This window comes from Triturus cristatus, chromosome 8 (assembly GCF_964204655.1).
Source record: "Triturus cristatus chromosome 8, aTriCri1.1, whole genome shotgun sequence".
Lineage (NCBI taxonomy): Eukaryota > Metazoa > Chordata > Amphibia > Caudata > Salamandridae > Triturus > Triturus cristatus.
The window spans coordinates 277588053-277599484 of record NC_140591.1 but is presented as its reverse complement, the minus strand read 5'-3'; positions in this window follow the sequence as shown (position 1 = coordinate 277599484).

Here is an 11432-nt window from a genome sequence, read left to right as displayed (position 1 = left end):
TGTAATGACGGGGATATCACATGTTGGGATATGTTGAGTGGTTTCTCTGCATCAGTGAATCTCCACGTCCAATCTCTGTAGTATTTCAATGTTGAATGCCTTTTCGAAAGTGCACCCACCCTTGACTTCGGCCTAGATGCGTCTGAATTGTGAGAAGTTAAATGGGGACAAAATGGATAGCCTCCTGCTAGGCAAATCCTCTCTTTTTTGCCACCACCCCCAACTGTTAGTCCAGTGAGCTAGGTTCTCTTCCTAATCATGTTAGGGTAGCGAAGATCCTGTGAATTCTATTTGATAAGGTCTCGTTTTCTGATCACATATGCCAACTGGCATCCACATGCTTCCTACTGCTGCAGACTCTTAATAAATTAATTTCCTTGTTGCCAGCTGTTCATCAGAGAACCATCATCCAGGTTGGCCTGGATTATGGCAACTTACTTTAATTTGGACTCTGTTTTTACCTATTATCGAGGCTTTAAGTGGTACAAAATGCCGCTCCCAGACTGATTCTCTACCTTTTACAGGTCACTTCTGTGTCTGGTCATCTTTGTGATTTACAATAGCTCCCGGTGCAAGAGTGCGTCAAATTCAAAGCCCTCTCAGTAGAGATCAAACTCATCATTTATTCACCTTTTATCTCTGACACAAACTAGGGTCTTGTGTTTTAAAAACTACCGTTCACAACTAATATGCACTGTACCAGAAGCACTAGGACACAACCGGGTATTTGCATGCTTTCTAAATTCAAATCAAAGCTAATCAATCATATTGCGATTGTACCTGCTTTTGATGACACTGACCTGAACGTTATTTAGGACAGCGACATTTCTCATTATCGCGGCGTTTAGGAACTTCCCAGAGATATAGTAGGAGGAGCCCCTTTTCTCTCTTCAGAGCTTCCTGATGCTCTTTGTGTGTCCTCTTCAAAGAAATTGAGCAGTATCTTCTCTCTGTCCCTGAGAATACATATGGAAAACATCCAGGTTTTCAGCTAGATGGGTATCATAAAGCCCAGTCTATAGATCCTTTGGACCTGATGGCCTCTTTTGCCAGATTTCGAAGGGACATTTCACAACAAGCATTGGCAAAGCTGTTAGGTCTCGCCACCGAAAGCCATTGGCTAAGGCAACATTTTGTAGCCATGCTGTGCAGCAGTGCAGATGCTTTGCAGCGTGGCTAAAACTAATTTAAGAAAGCACTGTGATGCAGCGAGGGCTAATGCACTTAAAAAAAAAGAATTGAAGTGCTTTAGCACTCGATGCATTATAGCCTTTTTTTCTTATTTAAGCCATGCTGCACAGAAGTCACACTCCAGCATGGCCATAATCGTTGACAAAGTCAGCACTATCCATGCTGTACAGCATGAACAAAAGCCAATGGTAGGGCCAATAGTTTCAAATGCAAAACCTTTTGGCTTTGCCAATGCTAGTTTGATCTCGGCACTGCACCTGTCATTCTGAGTGAATCTCCCCATGCATGAAAAAGAAAAAAGGTTACATTTGACGAAACATCCTATCACGTAAGGAGAGCAATTGTGCACGTCTTAGTGGAAATACATTTGGAAGCCGATAACATCACAATAAAAGCAGGTTATCTTTTGTCACAATAAAAGCAGATAACATCTTTTGCACAATAAACATCCATTTCAAAGTCGAAAAGGGCTTCTTTGAAGTGTGTGTGGCAAAGTAAAATATACCTACAAATGTCAAGAGATTAAACAAGAATGACAAGGAAGAAGAAAAAATAAAACTAGTACCTCAATCACAGCACTGGAAGGACAGCAATCAAGCTGAAGTTTTCAGTACTTGCTCCATGCTCCAGCGGAAAATAGAGGAAGTGAAGCCAGCACGGGATGGGCAAATTATAAGTAGGGCTCCCGGTTTTATGGTATTTATTTTTTTAACATTTCCGTCTGTATTTATCCATATTCATTTTTAGGTCTCGGCTAGCGTGGCTGTGCACATGTGCAGCTCGCTCGGCGAGATTTAATGTTTCTGAGTAGCTTCAGTAAAGGGCTTTAAGCCCCACCCCTCTTTTCCATTGGCTGCCGTCACCGTTTATGCTAAACGGTGGCCAGCCTTTGGAAAAGAGCTTCTATGTTGCCTCCCTTTAGCTTTTTCGGACGGCCCACTTGGACGGGCTCGCCTGCTTTCCTTCTGAAGTAAAAGGTTTCTTCTCTTTATGGGGTCATGTGTTTAAACATATGGCCCCATAAAGACAAGAGATCCTCTTTTACTTTCGGGACCGCGCCGCGCGCTTGTTGTAGTAGCATCGTTTTCCTTAACTCGTTTTCAATATTTATATTTGCCTTGTTTTCAATGTTTTTTATTTCTCTCTTTTGACTCTCTCCTCACTCTTCTCCAACGGGAGAGAGCAAAACGTTATTTTCTTAACATTTACTTCACAGAATATTTAATTTGCTGCTAATGTGCCTCAGAGTCAGATCACAGGGCGTGTCATGGGGCATGCCGCTGATGTGCCTCCGAGTCAGGTCACAGGGCGCGTCATGGTGTGGTAAATAATTTTACTTAAATCAATACGGGAAGTCAATAAAATAGCTCAGTAAAATAAGAGGCAGAATCCGTGGTATTAGAGGTTCGGAACGGGCTTTATTCCAAAGAATCAATTGCAATTGGGAGCTTCATATTCCATCACCACGGAGGTTCAGGAAGTGAAGTACAACACTTTATTAATAATCAATTACTTTTATAGAATAGACATTTCATTGAAACAGAGGCAAGAGGCGTAACAATTGATAATGATAGATAAACTATACATACGTAATTGAAATGGGTGTAACTGGGTGTAACTGGGAAACGTCATTAGGTGTGATGTCACAAAATGGGCGTATCTGGAGAATAATTTCGCAATGTCAGCAGAAATATTTGGCAGAGATGCGCGCGCAGCAGCATGACGTGTGCTTGACGTGCAACTAGGGGGTGACGGGGACTTGACATTTAGCTCTATATGTGGCGACAGAAGTCTGGGGATCAAGTCAACCTAGTCCCAAATCATATCTAACATCCTATGTTTAAAGAACTATGTTATCCAAAAGGGAAGGTCTTTCGAACAGAATCTATTCTATACTGACTGTGAGTGCGTCTAGATGTCTACATGGAATGCAAGGGCAGAAATCTTCCATAACGACAGGGCTATGAATTACTTTACATAAAGACAGGGGATCCGGGCTTTTGCTCGGTAGCTGGCAGGATGTTTACTTAATCTACTAGACAGGAATGCATTGGATGCGGGGAAAAGCAGATAACTTGAAGGCTGAATAGAATCTTGGCAGGCAACGGACTGAGCCGAGCTGAGCTGGTAGCCGCGCAGGGAGTAGAACAAAGTTCATGGGTACATCAGCGAGCTCGAGCGGGGGCTGCCAGAGGTAGGAAACAGAAAAGGCTTGATGGCAGAATTCAGGGCCTAGTCGCCTGAACTGCAAAAATGGAGTAAGTGAACCACATAAAGTCGGTGGCCTCTCATCATAGGAACAGAATATCCAGCCTATTCATGGCGGATCTGAAGGAGGACATGTTAACGGTGGACGCACATGTGTTTGCGTCTTCAAAACTGGAACTGGGAAGAACATACATGTACTTGTAATATGTATAAGGGAATCGTTGGGGTCCAAGATAGGGGCATAACTGGTCAGGAAAATCCACATTTCCACATTCCCTCCTTGCCCCTACTTGCCCTTCAAGAGACATCAATCTTCATTAATCCATCGATCTGTTCATATAGCATCATTTGTTCTTCTTTTTTCTTTCGGGATAGTGCTTCTTTTTTCTTTCGGGATCTTGAGTGAAAACCCTGGTGTGGAATACACGATGTGGCACACAGACCACAAATCGCTGGACCACATTGCAGGCATAAGCAACAACTGAATAATATGAGAAAGCCAATACCTAGGAAGGATAGAATTCTCCATCCCCAGGCTGACAACACACTCCAAAACCAACTGGACCAAGTCCAGGTTCCTGGATTCTGGTGTATCTGGCTTACGATCTTGTGAAGGCGGGTTATAGCTTTATATACAGATGGTGAATTTTCTGGGATGAATATGCAGCAACTTGACCCGATGACCCTACAAGCTCCGCCCCTATCGGCCAGGATGACGTCAAGGACAAGACGATTTTGAAGGACAACAATCCTCATCACAGATTGCTCCTCTGTCAAATTGCCTAAGGCGGAAATAGTTTCATTCACTACGGCTTCAAGGGTCCTAGTTAATCTACGTATCAGTTTACTATTGGAGACTGTACCTATATATGGAAAGAGTCCTTTATTAAAATCTGTATACTTTTCCCATGCTGTCTCAGTATAATCGACAATTGGGAGATCTCTTCGTTCTCTATTATGTAATAAATGACTATTTCTATGATAATCAGGAGGTGCTAGAAAAACTGGTGGTAAAAGGAATCCAATATAACAGGTACCATCCCAATCTGTAGGCAGACGTATATATGCAGTCTGACCACATATGAAGTAGGAATGGGGAGAAGCTCTAAATGACGACTTGCCTTGATCATTGAATTCTATTATAGTGGTGCATCTACTATGGCCCATATGTATGGAACCATTCTTTCTTACACACAATTCACCTTTAACTGGAAACACTGTCATAGCGGGCAGAATTGGTGCAGGTTCAGATTCAACATTCAGGATCATAAGATTAAGTGTAAAATTACCTAATCCATATACTTCATTTTCTAGATCAGTTCCTGTTCGTTTGGGAAGTCCCTCCTTGTCAGGGTAGCAGACTTTAAGCAAAACTAGGTTCAGGTTTCCCCATACCCAATTATCTTGATAACCCACTGAATTTGAATCTAGGGAATTGATTAAACTAAACCATGCTCCACAGGAACCATTATGTGTGAACGGATATGGGAAAAGAGGCAGAGTTCCCTTATAATTCTGATAGGGAGGGAGTCGGCCACATATCCAACAATTGGTAGCATTACTAGTCTGATGGGAATGATGTAACATACCAATGAAAGTGTTATTACGCAGCGCAAATCTGTAGGATAACTCATGCAGAGGTAATTCACTAAAAGAATGTTCAGCAGTAATATTATGAGCATGTGTAGAAATAGGATAATACATATGAAGCAATACACTAGTTATGATGATCAAAGAACTTAGAAAAAACAAAATCAATAATGTTACTGTACAATGACTGCGGAAAGTCTTATAATATACACGCCTTTTTAGGAGCATTTGATGATTCCGATCTAGAGGATACATGTCAGAGACAAATTCGACCGATTCACCTTGAAGAGGACTTAAACAATCAAATCGTCTGACTTGCCAGATCGGAGTTGTATTCTATATTTTTCAGAGTCTAATTTTTCTACCAAAGGAAGTTTTGAATCAGTCTGTGAGGTAGTGTAGGGCACAATGTCTATGTCTGAGGATAGTCCATGAAATTTCTTAATATGACTTGAATGCAGCCACCCCTTCCTGCCTTCGATTTTCACGGCAGTCCTGGTGGTGAGTAGAACCAGCTTAGGAGACTTCCACCTTGGCTCCAGTTGGGTCTTCCGGTCGAAATTGCGAACAAAAACTAAATCTCCGGGGACCACGTCATGAGGCTTTACTTCAGTGTTATCGGGAAAAGCTGCAGCTACCTGTGAACGACAAGATTGTAGTGCAGACATCAAGGAAGCTAGGTAATCTGTCAGCATATTACAGTCAACATCAGTTATTTTACGAGGTATAGGCGTCCCCCACATATTTGGTGGTCTACCAAAGATCACTTCATACGGGGATAGCCCTGTTCGAGAATGTGCTACCATTCTCATGTAAAAGAGTGCAACTGGTAAGGCTACTATCCAATCGACACCTTTATCGCTACATATTTTGGACAATCTGATTTTCAAAGTTTGATTGTGTCGTTCCACGAGACCTGCTGCCTCGGGGTGTCGGACACAATGGAACTTCCACTGATATCCTAACAGGAGTGAAACATGTTTCATTAGCTCGGATGCGAACGGCTGGCCGTTATCTGAATAGACAGCACGTGGTAAACCGTACCGTGGGAAGAATTCTCGAACTAACTGTTTGGCAGTAGTCGGAGCAGTGTAATCTGAGACTGGGTAGGCTTCGGTCCAACGGGAAAGAGCACAGACAACTACGAGAACATATTTGAATCCTCGACATCGTTCCATCTGAATATAATCCATCTGGAGGACTTCAAAAGGGTGATCAGGAGGCTGAAATCCACCCTGTTCTACGGAAATGCTTTTACCTGGGTTAAACTGACAACATATCATACAGGTACGGACCTTTTGTTTAGCCGCTGCTCGTAAATGTTTGTTGAACCAAATGTGTTGAATACTGTCTAGCATAGCTTTCTCTCCTAGATGCGCTGGACTATGTATTGTATTTATGGTTACTTGGACCATAGAGTCAGGAAGAAACCATACAGATTTTTCCTTCGTCATCCATCCCTGGTCAGTTTGGATCCCTCCTAATTCAGTCCATTTCTTTATTTCGTCTGGTGTAGCATGTGTCTGTATGTCAATTACATCAAGAGCGGGATCCTTAACTGTCATGCAATATGTTGGAATCGGAACTATTGTCTTTGTCAGGTCAGTTGTGTGAGCTTGAGCAGTCTGTTTAGCTGTTCTGTCAGCTAGATCATTGCCTTGAGAAATGATATCAGTGATTTTCGTGTGGGCTTTACATTTCATAATCGATGTCCGTGCTGAATGTGGGCACCATGGGAAGTTAAGTAACCTCTCTCTCGCCACAACACGCCGAAATCATGAACGACTCCGAATGCATAACGTGAATCTGTGTATATGTTAACTTTCTTATTTGTGGCCTGAATACAGGCTTGTGTCAGAGCGACGAGCTCTGCTGCTTGAGCGGACAAAATATTTATACAGTTTGTTTCAATGACTTCAGTATCTGTTGTGACTGCATAAGCAGCTACTAATTCTCCTGTACTTGTTCTCATACATGAGCCGTCTACATACAACGTCAGGTCTGGATCTAACAACGGGACATCTGTCAAGTCTTGTCTGGGTTTAGTTGTAATAGTAATAACTTCACTACAATCATGTGCTAATGGATCTGTTTCAGTTACTGGCAAAAGTGTAGCAGGGTTCAATGTATTACAGCGTTTGATTTCTATGTGTGGCTGGAATAATGTTAATTCGTAACCAGTAAGTCTTGCTATAGTCAAATGTTGTGTTTGCGTTCGGTTCAAAAGAACCTCTACTGCATGTGGTACTTGTACTGTCAATGGATGCCCTAATACTATGGCATCGCTTTGTCTTATTGCTAAAGCTGTTGCTGCTACTGATTTCAGGCACGCAGGAAGAGCCTGAGCTACGGGATCTAATGTACTAGAGAAATAGGCACATGGTTTGTGCGATCCTGCTTGTTCCTGTGTGAGTACTGACAAAGCAGTACCTTCGCGCTCTGTAACAAAGAGTGTAAAAGGCTTACTGTAACATGGCGTTGTTAAAACAGGTGCTTGACATAAAGCTTTCTTTAAGCTTTCAAAGGCTTGTGTATGTTCTTGGGTCCAAGGGAGGACAGTCGACGTGGCTGCCTCCTGTGTTGTCAACTGAATGAGTGGTTTTGCTAGAAATGCATATTGAGGGATCCACTGCCTACAGTATGAAGTGAGGCCTATAAAAGCCCGCACCTCCTTTTGTGTCTTGGGTATCGGCATATTATCAATTAACTGGATGCGATCAGGTGTAAGCTGCCTTCCCTCCTTGGACAGCGAGTGACCAAGGTATATAACTCGCTGTACACAGAATTGCAGCTTAGAAGGGGACACCTTGTGCCCTTTTTCGGCCAAAAACTGTAAAACCGTCAGTGATGCCTTTTCACATTCGGGTTCGCTTCGGGCGGTGATCAGTAGATCATCGACATATTGAAGCAGAGCAGTGTTAACTGGCATGTGGATACTGTCAAGTTCTCTTTTCAGTGCTTGGCTATAGATGCTGGGGCTTTCTGTGAATCCTTGAGGTGCGCGTGTGAATTTAAAGCTTCGTCCATTTAAACTAAAACCGAACAAGTATTGGCTTTCCGGATCTATTGGGACGCTGAAAAAAGCATTCTTGAGATCAATTACAGTAAAGAAAGTCGCTTCAGAATCAATCGCTGTCAATAATGACGAAATATCTGGGACCACAGGGTATTGTGGTACAATGCACTTATTTAATTCGCGCAGATCAATAACTAATCGATATACTGGCGGGGCCTTTGGATCAGTTCGTTTAAGAATCGGGATTATCGGGGAATTACATACATTGGAGTCTGTTTCCACAACCACTCCTTGGGCAATAAGCTCGTCAATGATTTGCAGTAAAGCCACTACAGCATCTGGAGGTAACTTGTATTGTCGCATTCGTGGTAGTACCACTCCTGCTTTGAGTGTGACTCGATATGGTGTAATGTTCATGCAACCAACGTCGGTAGGGCCTTGTGCCCATAAGTGTGTCGGTAAAGTCTGTAATCTGTGATCCATGTCTCGGGACACATAGTGCCCTTTGAAATCGCGCAAAAATAATCTTACTCCTTCCGGAGAACAACATATTATAGCTCCTAGAGCTTTCAGTGTTTTTATACCTAACAGATTTTCTGGACATGATTTAGTAAGCAATAAGTCTGTAGTTCGTGTCAATGGTCCTATTGTAAGTGGGAGAGGCTGTGATACATCATTAATAATAGGTTTTCCTGAAAAACCAAGGGAAACATTCTGTGAGCCTGAGAGGGGTACCCCTGGAACTTCACTACGTTTTATTGTTGTTCGGCTTGCCCCAGTATCAAGTAAGAATTTTCTATCTTGGCCTAATAGTTCACTATGTACATAAGGTCCTTCTTGATCTACAGGAACCTCGATAAGGGGTGAGCCGACTTCCTTCTCTAGGCTGTTTCATGAGTATCGTTGATAATCAGGATATTCGTACTGTGCGGTTTGGTACATTTGTCGTGTCGTTGTTTGTGTGGCAGCAACGGGCAACGGTGGTGCAGCTGGCACAAACTGTTGTGGAGCTGGCATGGACTGTGCATGTTGCTGAGTTCCATGGTTGTTCTGATCCTGTCTAGGTGGCCGTGGTCTCTCTTTTGTTATACCTGCGGCGATATTACGTTTTAATACTGGGCAATCGTGTATATAATGACCTGGCTGTTTACAATAGTTGCATGTCCCTTTCACAGAACTGGCTGGATCACTGGAGTGTATCATACCCTTTTTATGACTGTCTGTTGGAACTGTCTGGGAAACTAGCATCTTCATTTTCGTGTCTTTCATGCGTCTATGTTCATGTTCTTGTTCCTCTCTAATTCTGTTGTGATGGTACTGTAACATTTGTAACATTTGAGACGGAGTGTTACCTTGCCAGGTACTTTCAAATTTCAATACTCTATTCTTAACTTGGGGCAGGGAATTTTCAACTAATTTAGTCACAAACAGATGTGGATACGATTCACTACTTGCTTTTATTCCACTATTTATACCAAAACATTTCTCGAATCGGGCATAGAAATCACTAGTATCTTCATCTGACTTTTGTTTACAAGCTGAAATTGCACCCCAATCTTCTTTTTTCGTAGCTAACAAACGTGGCAATACCTGTACTAGTAGACCTGGTAGTAATTTAGTCTTTTCCCCGAGTCCTGCTCCTGCAGTTCGGGCCTTTTCTTCATTTTCTAATGCTGTCCACTCTATCTTTTGATCTCCTATCTCCCACTCTTTTTCCTTGAGTTTTTCATAAATGCCAGCAGGCAGTAATACTTTTAATATTGTCATAAGGTCGGGATAGGTATATTCTCCCATGAGTAACATGTCTTTAAGGTCACGGTGGAAACCCGCTGGATCTTTTTCATGACTGGGTACTACCTTCTTCATTTCTAATAATTCCATTTTAGTTATGGGTGCATATACAAATACACGTTTGAACTGATCGTCTTCGCCTTTTATTGGGTGCACTTCTCTTAAAGGATTCTGTCTATCCATGTAATGCGTCGTTCTTTCCTTAATAGACAGTGGGACATGTTCTGGACAAATAAAAAGAAAATACTGTTTTCTGTGTTCTAATATTTCGCTAATTAGCTCAGTACCTGAACTTCTCCATCTATTCGCGAGTAATTCAGTTAATATATTTGGTAGAGGACCAGGATCAGAATGTTGGCTTTTATATAATATAAGGAGTTGTTGAATCATGTAAATCCCAGCTAAACGCTGTTCATCTGGGGTGAGATTCAAAAACGCGTGTGCTACTGTGTCATCACTATATTTTCCAGGACTGTCGGCCCAATGAACGGCTGACCTGGCTAGTTCTTGTTCGTCCATAGAATCAAGTAAATGATAGCCCCTATGCTCTCGGAGTAGCTTGTCAGCAGCCTGAAACAAATGCTCGGGGGACCTTATCTTTCTTGTATGTATTATAGGTGTTTGGAAATTTCTTATTGTGTCTGGACGTATCGGACGTATCGAATCAGTAAAACATCCATTATTATTACAGGGTCTTCCTCTGCCTACATAGGCTATGGTTTCTGACTGTCCCGTGGGCAGTCCTAATTCTTCCTCCTCCTCGTTTTGTTCAAACTCGTCTACCGCTAATCTTTCTTCGTGTATGCGTTCTATTTCTTTACGGATCTTTCGACACATGACTACTATACATGTTTGCCTGTTATGTTTCCCCTCCGATATATTCTGGCTCCATTTGGTAAGAATTTGCATTACTTCCGGGTTTACCCCCGGCCGATCTTGATTTCTGATCACACAATTTATGAGGAAACGTAACAATTCCCCCTGTATTTCTACTTTCTGGTATTTCATAGCTCGGTTAATACATTCAGGGTCTCGCCCTGACTGGACAAAATGATATATATCATCTAAATGCGTAGTCATTCCTGGTAGCTTCTGTAAATACATGGTAGCTCGTCGGATGCGTAATGATGCCAGGATCATATCGTTCTCTGTGCCAGGCACAGGGTCATATCTACAATCCACCACAAGTTCCTTAAGCGTGCGGGAATTTACGAATTTAGGCGTACGTTCACGTACTGAGTCCTGAAAGGTAAGTTTATGTGTTCTGGGGGGAGTGGATAAAACCAAAGAAGGAATTGGTGTGCCTCCGACAGCACCTTCTGGGGTGTCGAACGTAAAAGGATTTGTTGAACGTGATACAGCGACTATAGGCGTGGGCACAGCTGTAGAAGCAGCTGTAGGAACGGATGTACTTATCGGAACTTGTATCGGAGTTTGTTGTTGCAGAGGTACAGACGCAAGGTCTTGGTGTTGAACCCCCCCGGCGGGCGGTCTATGTGGTGCGGTATTAGCATATTCGGGAGCTATGTCATCTAAGTACGAAGAAAGAAAAACATCCTCTGCGGTTCTGGGATGTTCCTTAGGATGTACTTTTATCGGAAACAATGGCGTTGGCAAGTCTTTTGGCATTTCCGGA